A 21012-nucleotide genomic window follows, 5' to 3' on the forward strand; every position below is an offset into this window, starting at 1 on the left:
TGTATTTGATCTGCCAGTGTTCCCAGTGTGTCTAATCATCCAGTGTTCCCGGTGTATTTACTCTCCCCATGTTCCCGGTGTAATTAATCTGCTGGTGCTCCCAGTTTATTTACTCTTCCAGTGTAGCCAGTGCAGTTACTCCATCACAGTGTTCCCAGTGTATTTACACTCTTAGTGTACCCATTGCATTTACTCTGCCAGTGCGCCCAGTGCATTTACTCTCCCAGTGTACCCAGTGTATTTAATACCCCAGTGTTTGCAGACAATTTACTATCTCCCAAAGTTGCCAGTGTATTTACTTTCCAGTATTGTTAATCTGTCACGGTGTTCCCATTATGTTTAATCTCTCAGTTTTCCCAGTTAGTTTTCTCTTTCGCAGTTTTCTCATTGTATTTACTCTCCCTGTGCTTCGAATATATTTGCTCTCTCATTATTTACAGTGTGTTTACTCATCCAGTGTTCAAAGTGTATTTAGTTTTCCAGTCTTCCCAGTGTATTTGCTCTCCCAGTTTTCCCTGTTTATTTATTCACCCAGAATTCCCAAGTATATTGACTCTCTCCCAGTGTTGCCAGTCCATTTACTCTCCCGGTATTCATAATGTATTTCCTCTCTCCCCGAGTTCCAAGTTTATTTACTAGCTCCCAGAGCTCCCACAATATATTGTCTCACGGTTGTCCCTGTGTATTTACACTCTGCCAGTGTTCAATGACTATTAACTCTCCCAGTGTTCACAGTGCATTCCCTCTATACCAGTGCTCCCAGTTCATTCTCTCTCCCAGTGTTCCCAGTTTACTTACGCTCTCCCATTGTCCCCAGTGTTTTCAGTATCTCCCAGTATTCCCAGTGTATGTACTCTCAGGCTGTTCCATGTGTATTTACTCGCCCACTTTTCCCACTGTATTTACTCTGTCTCACTGTTACCATTGTAGTTACTCTGTCTCACTCTTCCCAGTGTATATACTCTCCGAGAGTTCCCACTGTATTTAATCACCCACTGTTCCCAGTGGATTTCCTCATCCACTTTTCCCAGTATATTTAACCTTGCAAAGTTAGCAGAGTATTTACTATCTCCCAGTGTAACCAGTCAGTTGATTCTCACCAAGTGATCCCAGTGTATTTATTCTCTCTCACTATTCCCAATGTATTTACTCTCCTAGTATCCCCAGTGTATTTACTCTGCCAGTGTACCCAATGCATTTACGCTCACCGTTTTCCCAGTTTATTTACTCTCCCAGTGTTTCCAGTGCTTTTAATCTCTCCCAGTGTCCCATTTATTTACTCTCCCTGTGCTTCCAATATATTTACTCTCTCATTATTCACATTGTGTTTACTCATCCAGTGTTTAAAGTATATTTAGTCTGCCAGTATTCCCAGTGTATTTACTCGCCCAGTTTTCCCTGATTATTTACTCACCCAGAATTCCCAAATATATTCACTCTCTCCCAGTGTTGCCAGTCAATTTACTCTCCCACTGGTCATAGTGTATCACCTCTCTCCCCGTGTTCCAAGTGTATTTACTAGCTCCCAGAGCTCCAAAAATATTTAGTCTTGCAGTTTTCGATGTATGTTTACCTTCTGCCAGTGTTCAATGACTATTTACTCCTCCAGTGTTCACAGTGCATTTCCTCTATGCCAGTGTTCCCAGTGTATTCTCTCTCCCAGTGTTTCCAATGTATTTACTCTCTCACAGTGTCCCCAGTGTATTCACTATCTCCCAATTTTCCCAGTGTATGTACTCTCCGGCTGTTCCAAGTGTATTTACTCTCCCACTTTTCCCACTGTATTTACTCTGTCTCACTGTTAGCATTGTAGTTACTCTGTCTCACTCTTCCCCGTGTATATACTCTGCCAGTGTTCCCACTGTATTTACTCACACACTGTACCCAGTGGATTTACTCACCCACTTTTCCAAGTATGTTTGCCTTTCCAAAGTTACCAGTGTATTTACTATCTCCCAGTGTAACCAGTAAATTTAATCTCACCAAGTGTTCCCAGTGTATTTATTCTCTCTCACTATTCCCAGTGTATTTACTCTCCTAGTATTCCCAGTATATTTATCTATCAGTGTACCCAATGCATTTACGCTCTCCCTGTTCCTAGTGTATTTACTCTCCCACTTTTCCCACTGTATTTTCTCTGTCTCACTGTTACCATTGTAGTTACTCTGTCTCACTCTTCCCAGTGTATTTACTCTCCCAGTGTTCCCCCTGTATTTACTCACACACTGTTCCCCGTGGATTTACTCACCCACTTTTCCCAGTTTAGTTGCCCTTTCAAAGTTACCAGTGTAATTACTATCACCCAGTGTAACCAGTAAGTTTAATCTCACCAAGTGTTCCCAGTGCATTTATTCTCTCTCACTATTCCCAGTGTATTTACTATCCTAGTAATCCCAGTGTATTTACTCTATCAGTGTACCCAATGCATTTATGCTCTCCCTGTTCCCAGTGTATTTACTCGCCCAGTTTTCCCTGTTTATTTACTCACCCAGAATTCCCAATTATATTCACTCTCTCCCAGTGTTGCCAGTCCATTTACTCTCCCGCTATTCATAGTGTATCTCCTCTCTCCCCGTGTTCCAAGTGTATTTACTAGCTCCCAGAGCTCCCAAAATATTTAGTCTCGCAGTTTTCCATGTGTATTTACCCTCTGCCACTGTTCAATGACTATTTACTCCTGCAGTGTTCACAGTGCATTTACTCAATGCCAGTGTTCCCAGTGTATTCTCTCTCCCAGTGTTCCCAGTTTACTTACTCTCGCAAAGTGTCCCAATATATTCAGTATCTCCCAGTGTTCCCAGTGTATGTACTCCCAGGCTGTTCCAAGTGCATTTACTCTCCCACTTTTCCCACTGTATTTACTCTGTCTCACTGTTACCATTGTAGTTACTCTGTTTCACTCTTCCCAGTGTATTTAATCTCCCAGTGTTCCCCCTGTATTTACTCACACACTGTTCCCCGTGGATTTACTCACCCACTTTTCCCAGTTTAGTTACCCTTCCAAAGTTACCAGTGTAATTACTATCACCCAGTGTAACCAGTAAGTTTAATCTCACCAAGTGTTCCCAGTGCATTTATTCTCTCTCACTATTCCCAGTGTATTTACTATCCTAGTATTCCCAGTGTATTTATTCTCCCAGTGTACGCAATGCATTTACGCTCTCCCTGTTCCCAGTTTATTTACTCTCCCAGTGTTTCCAGTGCATTTGCTCTCTCCCAGTGTTCCCAGTCCATTTAATCTCTCCCAGTGTCCCCATGCACTTACTCTCCCAGTGCGTCCAATGTTTTTCTCTCCGTTTATTAACAGTGTGTTTACTCATCCAGTGTTCAAAGTGTATTTAGTCTGCCAGTGTTTCCAGTGTATTTACTCTCTCATTTTTCCCAGTGTATTTACTCACATAGAATTCCCAATTATATTCACTCTCTCCCAGTGTTGCCAGTCCATTTACTCTCCCGGTGTTCATTGTGTATTTCCTCTCTCCGCATGTTCCAAGTGTATTTACCAACTCCCACAGCTCCCAAAATATTTAGTCTCGCAGTTTTCCCTGTGTATTTACCCTCTGCCAGTGTTCAATGACTATTACACTCCCAGTGTTCACAGTGCATTTCCTCTATGCCAGTGCTCCCAGTTTATTCTCTCTCCCAGTGTTCCCAGTTTACTTACTCTCTCACAGTGTCCCCAGTGTATTCAGTATCTCCCAGTGTTCCCAGTGTATGTACTCTCAGGCTGTTCCAAGTGTATTTACTCTCCCACTTTTCGCACTGTATTTACTCCGTCTCACTGTTACCATTGTATTTACTCTGTCTCACTCTTCCCAGTGTATATACTCTGCCAGAGTTCCCACTGTATTTACTCACCCACTGTTCCCAGTGGATTTATTCACCCACTTTCCCAGTGATTTATCCTTCCAAAGTTAGCAGCGTATTTACTATCTCCCAGTGTAACCAGTTAGTTTCTTCTCGCCAAGTGTTCCCAGTGTAATTATTCGCTCTCACTTTTCCCAATGTATTTACTCTCCTAGTATTCCCAGTGTATTTACTCTCCCAGTGTACCCAGTGCATTTGCGCTCTCCCTGTCCACAGTTTATTTACTCTCACAGTTTTCCAGTGCATTTACTCTCTCCCAGTGTTTCCAGTGCATTTAATCTCTCCCAGTGTCCCCATGTATTTACTCTGCCTTTGCTTCCAATATATTTACTTTCTCATTATTCACATTGGGTTTACCCATCCAGTGTTCCCAGTGTATTTATTCTCCCAGTTTTCACTGTTTATTTACTCTCTCAGAATTGCCAAGTATATTCACTCTCTCCCAGTGTTGCCAGTCCATTTACTCGCCCGGTGTTCATTGTTTATCTCCTCTCTCCTCGTTTTCCAAGTGTATTTACTAGCTCCCACAGCTCCCAAAATATTTAGTCTCGCAGTTGTCCCTGTGTATTTACCCTCTGCCAGTGTTCAATGACTATTTACTCTCCCAGTGTTCACAGTGCATTTCCTCTATGCCAGTGCTCCAAGTTTATTCTCTCTCCCAGTGTTCCCTGTTTGCCTACGCTCTCACAGTGTCCCCAATGTATTCAGTATCTCCCAGTGTTCCCAGTGTATGTACTCTCAGGCTGTTCCAAGTGTATTTACTCTCCCACTTTTCCCTCTGTATTTACTCTGCCTCACTGTTACCATTGTATTTACTCTGTCTCACTCTTCCCAGTGTATATACTCTCCCAGAGTTCCCACTGTATTTACTCACCCACTGTTCCCAGTGGATTTACTCACCCACTTTCCCAGTATATTTATCCTTCCAAAGTTAGCAGAGTATTTACTATCTCCCAGTGTAACCAGTTAGTTTCTTCTCACCAAGTGTTCCCAGTGTAATTATTCGCTCTCACTTTTCCCAATGTATTTACTCTCCTAGTATTCCCAGTGTATTTACTCTCCCAGTGTACCCAATGCATTTGCGCTCTCCCTGTCCACAGTTTATTTACTCTCACAGTTTTCCAGTGCATTTACTCTCTCCCAGTGTTTCCAGTGTATATTTTCTTGCAGTGCTCAAAGTGTCTTTTCACTCGCAGTGTTTCCAGTGTATTTACTCTCCCCCAGTGTTCCCAGTGCATTTATTCTTCCAGCGGTTCCAGTGTATTTACTCTCCCTGAGTTCCCAGTGCATTTAGTCTCCCAGGTTTCCAGTGTATTTAATCTCTCCCAGTGTTCTCAGTTTATTTACCCTCCCAGTGTTCGCAATGTATATACTCTCCCAATGTTTCAGTCTACTTACTGATCCAGCGTTCCCAGTCTATTTAATATCTCCCAATGTCCCCAATAAGTTCGTGCTTCTAGTTTTCCCAGTGGGTCTATTCTTCCAGTGTCGCCAGTGTATATGCCCTCCCAGTGTTGCCAGTGTATATACCATCTCTCAGTGTTCCCAGTGGTCCCAGTGTATTTACTCTCAGAGTGGGCCCATTACATTTACGCACCCAGTGATCCCAAGTTTATTTACTCTCTCTCAGTGATCCCAGTCTATTTAATGTTCCAGTGTTCCCAGTGTATTTACTATCTCCCCATATTCCCAGTACCTTTATTCTCCCAGTGTTCCCAGTAAGTTTACTTGTTCCCAGTGTTTACAATATATTTATTCTCCTTTCGACTCAAATGTATTTACTCACACATTGTTCCCAAATGCATTTATGCTCTCCCATTGTTCCTAGTGTATTTACTCTCTCAGTGTTCCCAGCGTATTTACTTTCCCACTGTTCCCGTGTTTTTTTCTGCCTGTATTCCAATATATTTACACGCCCAGTGTACCCAGTATATTTACTGTGCCAGAGTGGCCAGCGCATTTACTCGATCACAGTGTTCCCAGTGTATTTACACTCCTAGTGTACCCAGTCAATTTACTCTCCCAGTGTATGCATTGCATTTACTGTCCCAGTGTACCCAGTCTATTTACTATCCCAGTGATCCCAGTCCATTTACTATCTCCCAGTGTTGCCAGTGTATTTACTCTCCCAGTATTGCCAGTAATTTTAATCTGTCCCGGTGTTCCCATTATGTTTACTCTCTCAATTTTCCCAGTAAGTTTTCCCTTTTGCAGTTTTCCCATTATATTTACTCTCCCAGTCCTTCCAATATATTTACTCTCCCAGTATTCACAGTGTGTTTACTCATCCAGTGTACAAAATGTATTTGATCTGCCAGTGTTCCCAGTGTGTCTAATCATCCAGTGTTCCCGGTGTATTTACTCTCCCCATGTTCCCGGTGTAATTAATCTGCTGGTGCTCCCAGTTTATTTACTCTTCCAGTGTAGCCAGTGCAGTTACTCCATCACAGTGTTCCCAGTGTATTTACACTCTTAGTGTACCCAGTGCATTTACTCTGCCAGTGTGTCCAGTGCATTTACTCTCCCAGTGTACCCAGTGTATTTAATACCCCAGTGTTTGCAGACCATTTACTATCTCCCAAAGTTGCCAGTGTATTTACTTTCCAGTATTGTTAATCTGTCACGGTGTTCCCATTATGTTTAATCTCTCAGTTTTCCCAGTTAGTTTTCTCTTTCGCAGTTTTCTCATTTTATTTACTCTCCCTGTGCTTCGAATATATTTGCTCTCTCATTATTTACAGTGTGTTTACTCATCCAGTGTTCAAAGTGTATTTAGTTTTCCAGTCTTCCCAGTGTATTTGCTCTCCCAGTTTTCCCTGTTTATTTATTCACCCAGAATTCCCAAGTATATTGACTCTCTCCCAGTGTTGCCAGTCCATTTACTCTCCCGGTATTCATAATGTATTTCCTCTCTCCCCGAGTTCCAAGTTTATTTACTAGCTCCCAGAGCTCCCACAATATATTGTCTCGCGGTTTTCCCTGTGTATTTACACTCTGCCAGTGTTCAATGACTATTAACTCTCCCAGTGTTCACAGTGCATTCCCTCTATACCAGTGCTCCCAGTTCATTCTCTCTCCCAGTGTTCCCAGTTTACTTACGCTCTCCCAGTGTCCCCAGTGTTTTCAGTATCTCCCAGTATTCCCAGTGTATGTACTCTCAGGCTGTTCCATGTGTATTTACTCGCCCACTTTTCCCACTGTATTTACTCTGTCTCACTGTTACCATTGTAGTTACTCTGTCTCACTCTTCCCAGTGTATATACTCTCCGAGAGTTCCCACTGTATTTATCACCCACTGTTCCCAGTGGATTTCCTCATCCACTTTTCCCAGTATATTTAACCTTGCAAAGTTAGCAGAGTATTTACTATCTCCCAGTGTAACCAGTCAGTTGATTCTCACCAAGTGATCCCAGTGTATTTATTCTCTCTCACTATTCCCAATGTAATTACTCTCCTAGTATCCCCAGTGTATTTACTCTGCCAGTGTAATACCCAATGCATTTACGCTCACCGTTTTCCCAGTTTATTTACTCTCCCAGTGTTTCCAGTGCTTTTAATCTCTCCCAGTGTCCCATTTATTTACTCTCCCTGTGCTTCCAATATATTTACTCTCTCATTATTCACATTGTGTTTACTCATCCAGTGTTTAAAGTATATTTAGTCTGCCAGTATTCCCAGTGTATTTACTCGCCCAGTTTTCCCTGATTATTTACTCACCCAGAATTCCCAAATATATTCACTCTCTCCCAGTGTTGCCAGTCAATTTACTCTCCCACTGGTCATAGTGTATCACCTCTCTCCCCGTGTTCCAAGTGTATTTACTAGCTCCCAGAGCTCCAAAAATATTTAGTCTTGCAGTTTTCGATGTATATTTACCTTCTGCCAGTGTTCAATGACTATTTACTCCTCCAGTGTTCACAGTGCATTTCCTCTATGCCAGTGTTCCCAGTGTATTCTCTCTCCCAGTGTTTCCAATGTATTTACTCTCTCACAGTGTCCCCAGTGTATTCACTATCTCCCAATTTTCCCAGTGTATGTACTCTCCGGCTGTTCCAAGTGTATTTACTCTCCCACTTTTCCCACTGTATTTACTCTGTCTCACTGTTAGCATTGTAGTTACTCTGTCTCACTCTTCCCCGTGTATATACTCTGCCAGTGTTCCCACTGTATTTACTCACACACTGTACCCAGTGGATTTACTCACCCACTTTTCCAAGTATGTTTGCCTTTCCAAAGTTACCAGTGTATTTACTATCTCCCAGTGTAACCAGTAAATTTAATCTCACCAAGTGTTCCCAGTGTATTTATTCTCTCTCACTATTCCCAGTGTATTTACTCTCCTAGTATTCCCAGTATATTTATCTATCAGTGTACCCAATGCATTTACGCTCTCCCTGTTCCTAGTGTATTTACTCTCCCACTTTTCCCACTGTATTTACTCTGTCTCACTGTTACCATTGTAGTTACTCTGTCTCACTCTTCCCAGTGTATTTACTCTCCCAGTGTTCCCCCTGTATTTACTCACACACTGTTCCCCGTGGATTTACTCACCCACTTTTCCCAGTTTAGTTGCCCTTTCAAAGTTACCAGTGTAATTACTATCACCCAGTGTAACCAGTAAGTTTAATCTCACCAAGTGTTCCCAGTGCATTTATTCTCTCTCACTATTCCCAGTGTATTTACTATCCTAGTAATCCCAGTGTATTTACTCTATCAGTGTACCCAATGCATTTACGCTCTCCCTGTTCCCAGTGTATTTACTCGCCCAGTTTTCCCTGTTTATTTACTCACCCAGAATTCCCAATTATATTCACTCTCTCCCAGTGTTGCCAGTCCATTTACTCTCCCGCTATTCATAGTGTATCTCCTCTCTCCCCGTGTTCCAAGTGTATTTACTAGCTCCCAGAGCTCCCAAAATATTTAGTCTCGCAGTTTTCCATGTGTATTTACCCTCTGCCACTGTTCAATGACTATTTACTCCTGCAGTGTTCACAGTGCATTTACTCAATGCCAGTGTTCCCAGTGTATTCTCTCTCCCAGTGTTCCCAGTTTACTTACTCTCGCAAAGTGTCCCAATATATTCAGTATCTCCCAGTGTTCCCAGTGTATGTACTCCCAGGCTGTTCCAAGTGCATTTACTCTCCCACTTTTCCCACTGTATTTACTCTGTCTCACTGTTACCATTGTAGTTACTCTGTCTCACTCTTCCCAGTGTATTTAATCTCCCAGTGTTCCCCCTGTATTTACTCACACACTGTTCCCCGTGGATTTACTCACCCACTTTTCCCAGTTTAGTTACCCTTCCAAAGTTACCAGTGTAATTACTATCACCCAGTGTAACCAGTAAGTTTAATCTCACCAAGTGTTCCCAGTGCATTTATTCTCTCTCACTATTCCCAGTGTATTTACTATCCTAGTATTCCCAGTGTATTTATTCTCCCAGTGTACGCAATGCATTTACGCTCTCCTGTTCCCAGTTTATTTACTCTCCCAGTATTTCCAGTGCATTTGCTCTCTCCCAGTGTTCCCAGTCCATTTAATCTCTCCCAGTGTCCCCATGCACTTACTCTCCCAGTGCGTCCAATGTTTTACTCTTCGTTTATTAACAGTGTGTTTACTCATCCAGTGTTCAAAGTGTATTTAGTCTGCCAGTGTTTCCAGTGTATTTACTCTCTCATTTTTCCCAGTGTATTTACTCACATAGAATTCCCAATTATATTCACTCTCTCCCAGTGTTGCCAGTCCATTTACTCTCCCGGTGTTCATTGTGTATTTCCTCTCTCCGCATGTTCCAAGTGTATTTACCAACTCCCACAGCTCCCAAAATATTTAGTCTCGCAGTTTTCCCTGTGTATTTACCCTCTGCCAGTGTTCAATGACTATTACACTCCCAGAGTTCACAGTGCATTTCCTCTATGCCAGTGCTCCCAGTTTATTCTCTCTCCCAGTGTTCCCAGTTTACTTACTCTCTCACAGTGTCCCCAGTGTATTCAGTATCTCCCAGTGTTCCCAGTGTATGTACTCTCAGGCTGTTCCAAGTGTATTTACTCTCCCACTTTTCGCACTGTATTTACTCCGTCTCACTGTTACCATTGTATTTACTCTGTCTCACTCTTCCCAGTGTATATACTCTGCCAGAGTTCCCACTGTATTTACTCACCCACTGTTCCCAGTGGATTTACTCACCCACTTTCCCAGTATATTTATCCTTCCAAAGTTAGCAGCGTATTTACTATCTCCCAGTGTAACCAGTTAGTTTCTTCTCGCCAAGTGTTTCCAGTGTAATTATTCGCTCTCACTTTTCCCAATGTATTTACTCTCGTAGTATTCCCAGTGTATTTACTCTCCCAGTGTACCCAATGCATTTGCGCTCTCCCTGTCCACAGTATATTTACTCTCACAGTTTTCCAGTGCATTTACTCTCTCCCAGTGTTTCCAGTGCATTTAATCTCTCCCAGTGTCCCCATGTATTTACTCTGCCTTTGCTTCCAATATATTTACTTTCTCATTATTCACATTGGGTTTACCCATCCAGTGTTCCCAGTGTATTTATTCTCCCAGTTTTCACTGTTTATTTACTCTCCCAGAATTGCCAAGTATATTCACTCTCTCCCAGTGTTGCCAGTCCATTTACTCGCCCGGTGTTCATTGTTTATCTCCTCTCTCCTCGTTTTCCAAGTGTATTTACTAGCTCCCACAGCTCCCAAAATATTTAGTCTCGCAGTTGTCCCTGTGTATTTACCCTCTGCCAGTGTTCAATGACTATTTACTCTCCCAGTGTTCACAGTGCATTTCCTCTATGCCAGTGCTCCAAGTTTATTCTCTCTCCCAGTGTTCCCTGTTTGCCTACGCTCTCACAGTGTCCCCAATGTATTCAGTATCTCCCAGTGTTCCCAGAGTATGTACTCTCAGGCTGTTCCAAGTGTATTTACTCTCCCACTTTTCCCTCTGTATTTACTCTGCCTCACTGTTACCATTGTATTTACTCTGTCTCACTCTTCCCAGTGTATATACTCTCCGAGAGTTCCCACTGTATTTATCACCCACTGTTCCCAGTGGATTTCCTCATCCACTTTTCCCAGTATATTTAACCTTGCAAAGTTAGCAGAGTATTTACTATCTCCCAGTGTAACCAGTCAGTTGATTCTCACCAAGTGATCCCAGTGTATTTATTCTCTCTCACTATTCCCAATGTATTTACTCTCCTAGTATCCCCAGTGTATTTACTCTGCCAGTGTAATACCCAATGCATTTACGCTCACCGTTTTCCCAGTTTATTTACTCTCCCAGTGTTTCCAGTGCTTTTAATCTCTCCCAGTGTCCCATTTATTTACTCTCCCTGTGCTTCCAATATATTTACTCTCTCATTATTCACATTGTGTTTACTCATCCAGTGTTTAAAGTATATTTAGTCTGCCAGTATTCCCAGTGTATTTACTCGCCCAGTTTTCCCTGATTATTTACTCACCCAGAATTCCCAAATATATTCACTCTCTCCCAGTGTTGCCAGTCAATTTACTCTCCCACTGGTCATAGTGTATCACCTCTCTCCCCGTGTTCCAAGTGTATTTACTAGCTCCCAGAGCTCCAAAAATATTTAGTCTTGCAGTTTTCGATGTATATTTACCTTCTGCCAGTGTTCAATGACTATTTACTCCTCCAGTGTTCACAGTGCATTTCCTCTATGCCAGTGTTCCCAGTGTATTCTCTCTCCCAGTGTTTCCAATGTATTTACTCTCTCACAGTGTCCCCAGTGTATTCACTATCTCCCAATTTTCCCAGTGTATGTACTCTCCGGCTGTTCCAAGTGTATTTACTCTCCCACTTTTCCCACTGTATTTACTCTGTCTCACTGTTAGCATTGTAGTTACTCTGTCTCACTCTTCCCCGTGTATATACTCTGCCAGTGTTCCCACTGTATTTACTCACACACTGTACCCAGTGGATTTACTCACCCACTTTTCCAAGTATGTTTGCCTTTCCAAAGTTACCAGTGTATTTACTATCTCCCAGTGTAACCAGTAAATTTAATCTCACCAAGTGTTCCCAGTGTATTTATTCTCTCTCACTATTCCCAGTGTATTTACTCTCCTAGTATTCCCAGTATATTTATCTATCAGTGTACCCAATGCATTTACGCTCTCCCTGTTCCTAGTGTATTTACTCTCCCACTTTTCCCACTGTATTTACTCTGTCTCACTGTTACCATTGTAGTTACTCTGTCTCACTCTTCCCAGTGTATTTACTCTCCCAGTGTTCCCCCTGTATTTACTCACACACTGTTCCCCGTGGATTTACTCACCCACTTTTCCCAGTTTAGTTGCCCTTTCAAAGTTACCAGTGTAATTACTATCACCCAGTGTAACCAGTAAGTTTAATCTCACCAAGTGTTCCCAGTGCATTTATTCTCTCTCACTATTCCCAGTGTATTTACTATCCTAGTAATCCCAGTGTATTTACTCTATCAGTGTACCCAATGCATTTACGCTCTCCCTGTTCCCAGTGTATTTACTCGCCCAGTTTTCCCTGTTTATTTACTCACCCAGAATTCCCAATTATATTCACTCTCTCCCAGTGTTGCCAGTCCATTTACTCTCCCGCTATTCATAGTGTATCTCCTCTCTCCCCGTGTTCCAAGTGTATTTACTAGCTCCCAGAGCTCCCAAAATATTTAGTCTCGCAGTTTTCCATGTGTATTTACCCTCTGCCACTGTTCAATGACTATTTACTCCTGCAGTGTTCACAGTGCATTTACTCAATGCCAGTGTTCCCAGTGTATTCTCACTCCCAGTGTTCCCAGTTTACTTACTCTCGCAAAGTGTCCCAATATATTCAGTATCTCCCAGTGTTCCCAGTGTATGTACTCCCAGGCTGTTCCAAGTGCATTTACTCTCCCACTTTTCCCACTGTATTTACTCTGTCTCACTGTTACCATTGTAGTTACTCTGTCTCACTCTTCCCAGTGTATTTAATCTCCCAGTGTTCCCCCTGTATTTACTCACACACTGTTCCCCGTGGATTTACTCACCCACTTTTCCCAGTTTAGTTACCCTTCCAAAGTTACCAGTGTAATTACTATCACCCAGTGTAACCAGTAAGTTTAATCTCACCAAGTGTTCCCAGTGCATTTATTCTCTCTCACTATTCCCAGTGTATTTACTATCCTAGTATTCCCAGTGTATTTATTCTCCCAGTGTACGCAATGCATTTACGCTCTCCTGTTCCCAGTTTATTTACTCTCCCAGTATTTCCAGTGCATTTGCTCTCTCCCAGTGTTCCCAGTCCATTTAATCTCTCCCAGTGTCCCCATGCACTTACTCTCCCAGTGCGTCCAATGTTTTACTCTTCGTTTATTAACAGTGTGTTTACTCATCCAGTGTTCAAAGTGTATTTAGTCTGCCAGTGTTTCCAGTGTATTTACTCTCTCATTTTTCCCAGTGTATTTACTCACATAGAATTCCCAATTATATTCACTCTCTCCCAGTGTTGCCAGTCCATTTACTCTCCCGGTGTTCATTGTGTATTTCCTCTCTCCGCATGTTCCAAGTGTATTTACCAACTCCCACAGCTCCCAAAATATTTAGTCTCGCAGTTTTCCCTGTGTATTTACCCTCTGCCAGTGTTCAATGACTATTACACTCCCAGTGTTCACAGTGCATTTCCTCTATGCCAGTGCTCCCAGTTTATTCTCTCTCCCAGTGTTCCCAGTTTACTTACTCTCTCACAGTGTCCCCAGTGTATTCAGTATCTCCCAGTGTTCCCAGTGTATGTACTCTCAGGCTGTTCCAAGTGTATTTACTCTCCCACTTTTCGCACTGTATTTACTCCGTCTCACTGTTACCATTGTATTTACTCTGTCTCACTCTTCCCAGTGTATATACTCTGCCAGAGTTCCCACTGTATTTACTCACCCACTGTTCCCAGTGGATTTACTCACCCACTTTCCCAGTATATTTATCCTTCCAAAGTTAGCAGCGTATTTACTATCTCCCAGTGTAACCAGTTAGTTTCTTCTCGCCAAGTGTTTCCAGTGTAATTATTCGCTCTCACTTTTCCCAATGTATTTACTCTCGTAGTATTCCCAGTGTATTTACTCTCCCAGTGTACCCAATGCATTTGCGCTCTCCCTGTCCACAGTGTATTTACTCTCACAGTTTTCCAGTGCATTTACTCTCTCCCAGTGTTTCCAGTGCATTTAATCTCTCCCAGTGTCCCCATGTATTTACTCTGCCTTTGCTTCCAATATATTTACTTTCTCATTATTCACATTGGGTTTACCCATCCAGTGTTCCCAGTGTATTTATTCTCCCAGTTTTCACTGTTTATTTACTCTCCCAGAATTGCCAAGTATATTCACTCTCTCCCAGTGTTGCCAGTCCATTTACTCGCCCGGTGTTCATTGTTTATCTCCTCTCTCCTCGTTTTCCAAGTGTATTTACTAGCTCCCACAGCTCCCAAAATATTTAGTCTCGCAGTTGTCCCTGTGTATTTACCCTCTGCCAGTGTTCAATGACTATTTATTCTCCCAGTGTTCACAGTGCATTTCCTCTATGCCAGTGCTCCAAGTTTATTCTCTCTCCCAGTGTTCCCTGTTTGCCTACGCTCTCACAGTGTCCCCAATGTATTCAGTATCTCCCAGTGTTCCCAGAGTATGTACTCTCAGGCTGTTCCAAGTGTATTTACTCTCCCACTTTTCCCTCTGTATTTACTCTGCCTCACTGTTACCATTGTATTTACTCTGTCTCACTCTTCCCAGTGTATATACTCTCCCAGAGTTCCCACTGTATTTACTCACCCACTGTTCCCAGTGGATTTACTCACCCACTTTCCCAGTATATTTATCCTTCCAAAGTTAGCAGAGTATTTACTATCTCCCAGTGTAACCAGTTAGTTTCTTCTCACCAAGTGTTCCCAGTGTAATTATTCGCTCTCACTTTTCCCAATGTATTTACTCTCCTAGTATTCCCAGTGTATTTACTCTCCCAGTGTACCCAATGCATTTGCGCTCTCCCTGTCCACAGTTTATTTACTCTCACAGTTTTCCAGTGCATTTACTCTCTCCCAGTGTTTCCAGTGCATTTAATCTCTCCCAGTGTCCCCATGCACTTTCTCTCCCAGTGCGTCCAATATATTTACTTTCTCATTATTCACATTGGGTTTACCCATCCAGTGTTCCCAGTGTATTTACTCTCCCAGTTTTCACTGTTTATTTACTCACCCAGAAATGCCAAGTATATTCACTCTCTCCCAGTGTTGCCAGTCCATTTACTCACCCGGTGTTCATTGTTTATCTCCTCTCTCCGCGTTTTCCAAGTGTATTTACTAGCTCCCACAGCTCCCAAAATATTTAGTCTCGCAGTTGTCCCTGTGTATTTACCCTCTGCCAGTGTTCAATGACTATTTACTCTCCCAGTGTTCACAGTGCATTTCCTCTATGCCAGTGCTCCCAGTTTATTCTCTCTCCCAGTGTTCCCTGTTTGCCTACGCTCTCACAGTGTCCCCAGTGTATTCAGTATCTCCCAGTTTTCTCAGTTTATGTACTCCCAGTCTGCTCCAAGTGTATTTACTCTCCCACTTTTCCCACTATATTTACTCTGTCTCACTGTTACCATTGTAGTTACTCTGTCTCACTCTTCCCAGTGTATATACTCTCCCAGAGTTCCCACTGTATTACTCACCCACTGTTCCCAGTGGATTTACTCACCCATTTTTCCCACTATATTTACCCTTGCAAAGTTAGCAGAGTATTTACTATCTCCCAGTGTAACAAGTTAGTTTCTTCTCACCAAGTGTTCCCAGTGTAATTATTTGCTCTCACTATTCCAATGTATTTACTCTCCTAGTATTCCCAGTGTATTTACTCTCCCAGTGTACCCAATGGATTTACGCTCTCCCTGTTCCCAGTGTATTTACTCCCACAGTGTTTCCAGTGCATTTACTCTCTCCCAGTGTTCCCAGTGCATTTAATCTCTCCCAGTGTCCCCATGTATTTACTCTCCGTGCTTCCAATATATTTACTTTCTCATTATTCACATTGTGTTTACTTTTCCAGTGTTTAATGTGTATTTAGTCTGCCAGTGTTCCCAGTGTATTTACTCTCCCAGTTTTCCCTGTTTATTTACTCACCCAGAATTCCCAATTATATTCACTCTCTCCCAGTGTTGCCAGTCCATTTACTCGCCCGCTGGTCATTGTGTATTTCCTCTCTCCGCGTGTTCCAAGTGTATTTACTAGCTCCAACAGCTCCCAAAATATTTAGTCTCGCAGTTTTCCCTGTGTATTTACTCTCTGCCAGTGTTCAATGACGATTTACTCTCCCAGTGTTCACAGTGCATTTCCTCTATGCCAGTGCTCCCAGTTTATTCTCTCTCCCAGTGTTCCCAGTTTACTTACGCTCCAACAGTGTCCCAGTGTATTCAGTATCTCCCAGTGTTCCCAGTTTATGTACTCTCAGGCTGTTCCAAGTGTATTTATTCTCCCACTTTTCCCTCTGTATTTACTCTACCTCACTGTTACCATTGTAGTTACTCTGTCTCACTCTTCCCAGTGTATATACTCTCCCAGAGTTCCCACTGTATTTACTCACCCACTGTTTGCAGTGGAATTACTCACCCACTTTTCCCAGTATATTTACCCTTGCAAAGTACGCAGAGTATTTACTATCTCCCAGTGTAACCAGTCAGTTTATTCTCACCAAATGATCCCAGTGTATTTATTCTCTCTCACTATTCCCAATGCATTTACTCTCCTAGTATCCCCAGTGTATTTACCCTGCCAGTGTACCAATGCATTTATGCTATCCGTTTTCCCAGTTTATTTACTCTCCCAGAGTTTTCAGTGCTTTTAATCTCTCCCATTGTCCCCATGTATTTACTCACCCTCTGCTTCCAATATATTTACTCTCTCATTATTCACATTGTGTTTACTCATCCAGTGTTAACAGTGTATATAGTCTGCCAGTGTTCCCAGTGTATTTACTCGCCCAGTTTTCCCTGTTTATTTACTCACCCAGAATTCCCAAATATATTCACTCTCTCCCAGTGTTGCCAGTCATTTTACTCTCCCGTTGTTCATAGTGAATCTCCTCTCTCCCGTGTTCCAAGTGTATTTACTAGCTCCCAGAGTTCCCAAAATATTTAGTCTCGCATTTTTCCATGTGTATTTTCCCTCTGCCAGTGTTCAATGACTATTTACTCCTCCAGTGTTCACAATGCATTTCTTCTATGCCAGTGTTCCCAGTGTTTTCTCTCTCCCAGTGTTGCCAGTTGACTTACTCTTTCAAAGTATCCCAATGTATTCAGTATCTCCCAGTGTTCCCAGTGTATGTAGTCTCAGGCTGTTCCAAGTGTATTTACTCTCCCACTTTTCCCACTGTATTTACTCTGTCTCACTGTTACCATTGTACTTACTCTGTCTCACTCTTCCCAGTGTATTTACTCTCCCAGTGTTCCCCCTTTATTTACTCACACACTGTTCCCCGTGGATTTACTCACCCACTTTTCCCAGTTTAGTTACCCTTCCAAAGTTACCAGTCTAATTACTATCTCCCAGTCTAACCAGTAAGTTTAATCTCACCAATTGTTCCCAGTGCATTTATTCTCTCTCGCTATTCCCAGTGTATTTACTAACCTAGTATTCCCAGTGTATTTATTCTCCCAGTGTACCCAATGCATTTACGCTCTCCCTGTTCCCAGTGTATTTACACTCCCAGCGTTTCCAGTACATTTGCTCTCTCCAAGTGTTCCCAGTGCATTTAATTTCTCCCAGTGTCCCCATGCACTTACTCTCCCAGTGCTTCCAATGTTTTTCTCTCCCATTATTCACAGTGTGTTTACTCATCCAGTGTTCAAAGTGTATTTAGTCTGCCAGTGTTCCCAGTGTATTTACTCTTTCATTTTTCCCAATGTATTTACTCACACAGAATCCCCAAGTATATTCACTCTCTCCCAGTATTGCCAGTCCATTTACTCTCCCGGTGTTCATTGTGTATTTCCTCTCTCCGCGTGTTCCACGTGTATTTACTAGCTCCCACAGCTCCTAAAACATTTAGTCTCGCAGTTTTCCCTGTGAATTTACCCTCTGACAGTGTTCAATGACTATTTACACTCCCAGTGTTCACAGTGCATTTCCTCTATGCCAGTGTTCCCAGTTTATTCTCTCTCCCAGTGTTCCCAGTTTACTTACTCTCTCACAGTGTCCCCAGTGTATTCAGTATCTCCCAGTGTTCCCAGTGTATGTACTCTCAGGCTGTTCCAAGTGTATTTACTCGCCCACTTTTCGCACTGCATTTACTCTGTCACACTGTTACCATTGTATTTACTCTGTCTCACTCTTCCCAGTGTATATACTCTCCCAGAGTTCCCACTGTATTTACTCACCCACTGTTCCCAGTGGATTTACTCACCCACTTTTGCCAGTATATTTACCCTTGCAAAGTTAGCAGAGTATTTACTATCTCCCAGTGTAACCAATCAGTTGATTCTCACCAAGTGATTCCAGTGTATTTATTCTCTCTCACTATTCCCAATGTATTTACTCTCCTAGTATCCCCAGTGTATTTACTCTGCCAGTGTACCCAATGCATTTACGCTCTCCATGTTCCCAAATTATTTACTCTCCCAGTGTGTCCAGTGCATTCAATCTCTCCCAGTTTCCCCATGTACTTACTCTCACTGTGCTTCCAATATATTTACTCTCTCATTATTCACATTGTGTTTACTCTTTCAGTGTTTAAAGTGTATTTAGTTTGCCAGTGTTCCCAGTGTATTTACTCTCCCGCTTTTCATAGTGTATCTCCTCTCTCCCCGTGTTCCAAGTTTATTTACTAGCTCCCAGAGCTCCCAAAATATTTAGTCTTGCAGTTTTCCATGTGTATTTAACCTCTGGCAGTGTTCAATGACAATTTACTCCTCCAGTGTTCACAGTGCATTTCCTCTATGCCCGTGTTCCCAGTGTATTCTCTCTCCCAGTGATCCCAGTTTACTTACGCTCTCAAAGTGTCCCAATGTATTCAGTATTTCCCAGTGTTCCCAGTGTTTTACTCTCAGGCTGTTCCAAGTGTATTCACTCTCCCACTTTTCCCACTATATTTAGTCTGTCTCACTGTTACCATTGTAGTTACTTTGTCTCACTCTTCCCAGTGTATTTACTCTCCCAGTGTTCCCACTGTATTTACTCACACACTTTTCCCAGTTTAGTTACCCTTCCAAATTTACCAGTGTATTTAATATCTCCCAGTATAACCAGCACGTTTAATCTCAACAAGTGTTCCCGGTGCATTTTTTCTCTCTCACTATTCCCAATCTATTTACTATCCTAGTATTCCCAGTGCATTCATTCTCCCTGTGTACCCAATGCATTTACGCTCTCCCTGTTCCCAGTTTATTTACTCTCCCAGTGTGTCCAGTGCATTTGCTGTCTCCCAGTGTTCCCAGTGCATTTAATCTCTCCCAGTGTCCCCATGCACTTACTCTCCCCGTGCTTCAATGTTTTACTCTCTCATTATTCACAGTGTGTTTACTCATCCAGTGTTCAAAGTGTATTTAGTCTGCCAGTGTTCCCAGTGTATTTACCCTCTCATTTTTCCCAGTGTATTTACTCACACTGAATTCCCAAGTATATTCACTCTCTCCCAGTGTTGCCAGTCCATTTACTCTCCCGGTATTCATAGTGTATTTCCTCTCTCCCCATGTTCCAAGTGTATTTACTAGCTCCCAGAGCTCCCAAAATATTTAGTCTCGCAGATTTCCCTGTGTATTTACACTCTGCCAGTGTTCAATGACTATTTACTCTCCCAGTATTCACAGTGTATTTCATCACTGCCAGTGTTCCCAGTGTATTCTCTCTCCCAGTGCTACCAGTTTAATTACTCTCTCCCAGTGTTCCCAGTGCATTTAATCTCTCCCAGGGTGTCCATGTATTTACTCTCCCAGTGCTTCCAATGAATTTACTCTCCCATTATTCACAGTGCATTTACTCATCCAGTGTTCAAAGTTTATTTAGTCTGCCAGTGTTCCCAGTGTATTTACTCTCCCAATTTTCCCAGTGTATTTATTCACCCAGAATTCCCAAGTATATTCACTCTCTCCCAGTGTTGCCAGTCCATTTATTCTCCTTTTATTCATAGTGTATTTCCTCTCTCCCCGTGTTCCAAGTGTATTTACTAGCTCCCAGAGCTACCATTATATTTAGTCTCGCAGTGTTCCCTGTGTATTTACCCTCTGCCAGTGTTCAATGAATATTTACTCTCCTTGTGTTCACAGTGCAGTTCCTCACTGCCAGTATTCCCTGTGTATGCTCTCTCCCAGTGTTCCCAGTTTACTTACTCTCTCACAGTTTTCCACGTGTATTCATTTTCTCCCAGTTTTCCCAGTGTATGTACTCTCAGGCGGTTTCAACTTTATTTATTCTCCCAGTTTCCCCACTTTATTTACAATGTCTCACTGCTACCATTGTAGTCATTCTGACTCGCTCTTCCCAGTGTATGTACTCTCCCAGTGTTCCCATTGTATATACTCACCCACTGTTCCCAGTGTGTTTACTCACCCACTATTCCCAGTATATTTACCCTTTCAAATTTACCAGTGTATTTACTATCTTCCAGTGTAAACAGTACATTTAATCTCACCAAGTGTTCCCAGTGTATTTACTATCCCAGTATTCCCAGTCCATTTACTATCTCCAGTGTAGCCAGTGTATTTACTACCCAGTATTGCCAGTAATTTTAATCTGTCCCGGTGTTCCCATTATGTTTACTCTCTCGGTTTTCCCAGTAAGTTTTCCCTTTCGCAGTTTTCCCATTATATTTACTCTCCCAGTCCTTCCAATATATTTACTCTCCCAGTATTCACAGTTTGTTTACTCATCCAGTGTACAAAGTGTATTTAATCTGCCAGTGTTCCCAGCGTGTCTAATCATCCAGTGTTCCCGGTGTATTTACTCTCCCCATGTTCCCGGTGTACTTAATCTGCTGGTGCCCCCAGTTTATTTACTCTTCCAGTGTAGCCAGTGCAGTTATTCGATCACAGTGTTCCCAGTGTATTTTCACTCTTAGTGTACCCAGTGCATTTATTCTGGCAGTGTGCCCAGTGCATTTACTCTCCCAGTGTACCCAGTGTATTTAATACCCCAGTGTTCCCAGTCCAT

Source organism: Pristiophorus japonicus, chromosome Y (assembly GCF_044704955.1).
Source record: "Pristiophorus japonicus isolate sPriJap1 chromosome Y, sPriJap1.hap1, whole genome shotgun sequence".
Taxonomy (NCBI): Eukaryota; Metazoa; Chordata; class Chondrichthyes; family Pristiophoridae; genus Pristiophorus; species Pristiophorus japonicus.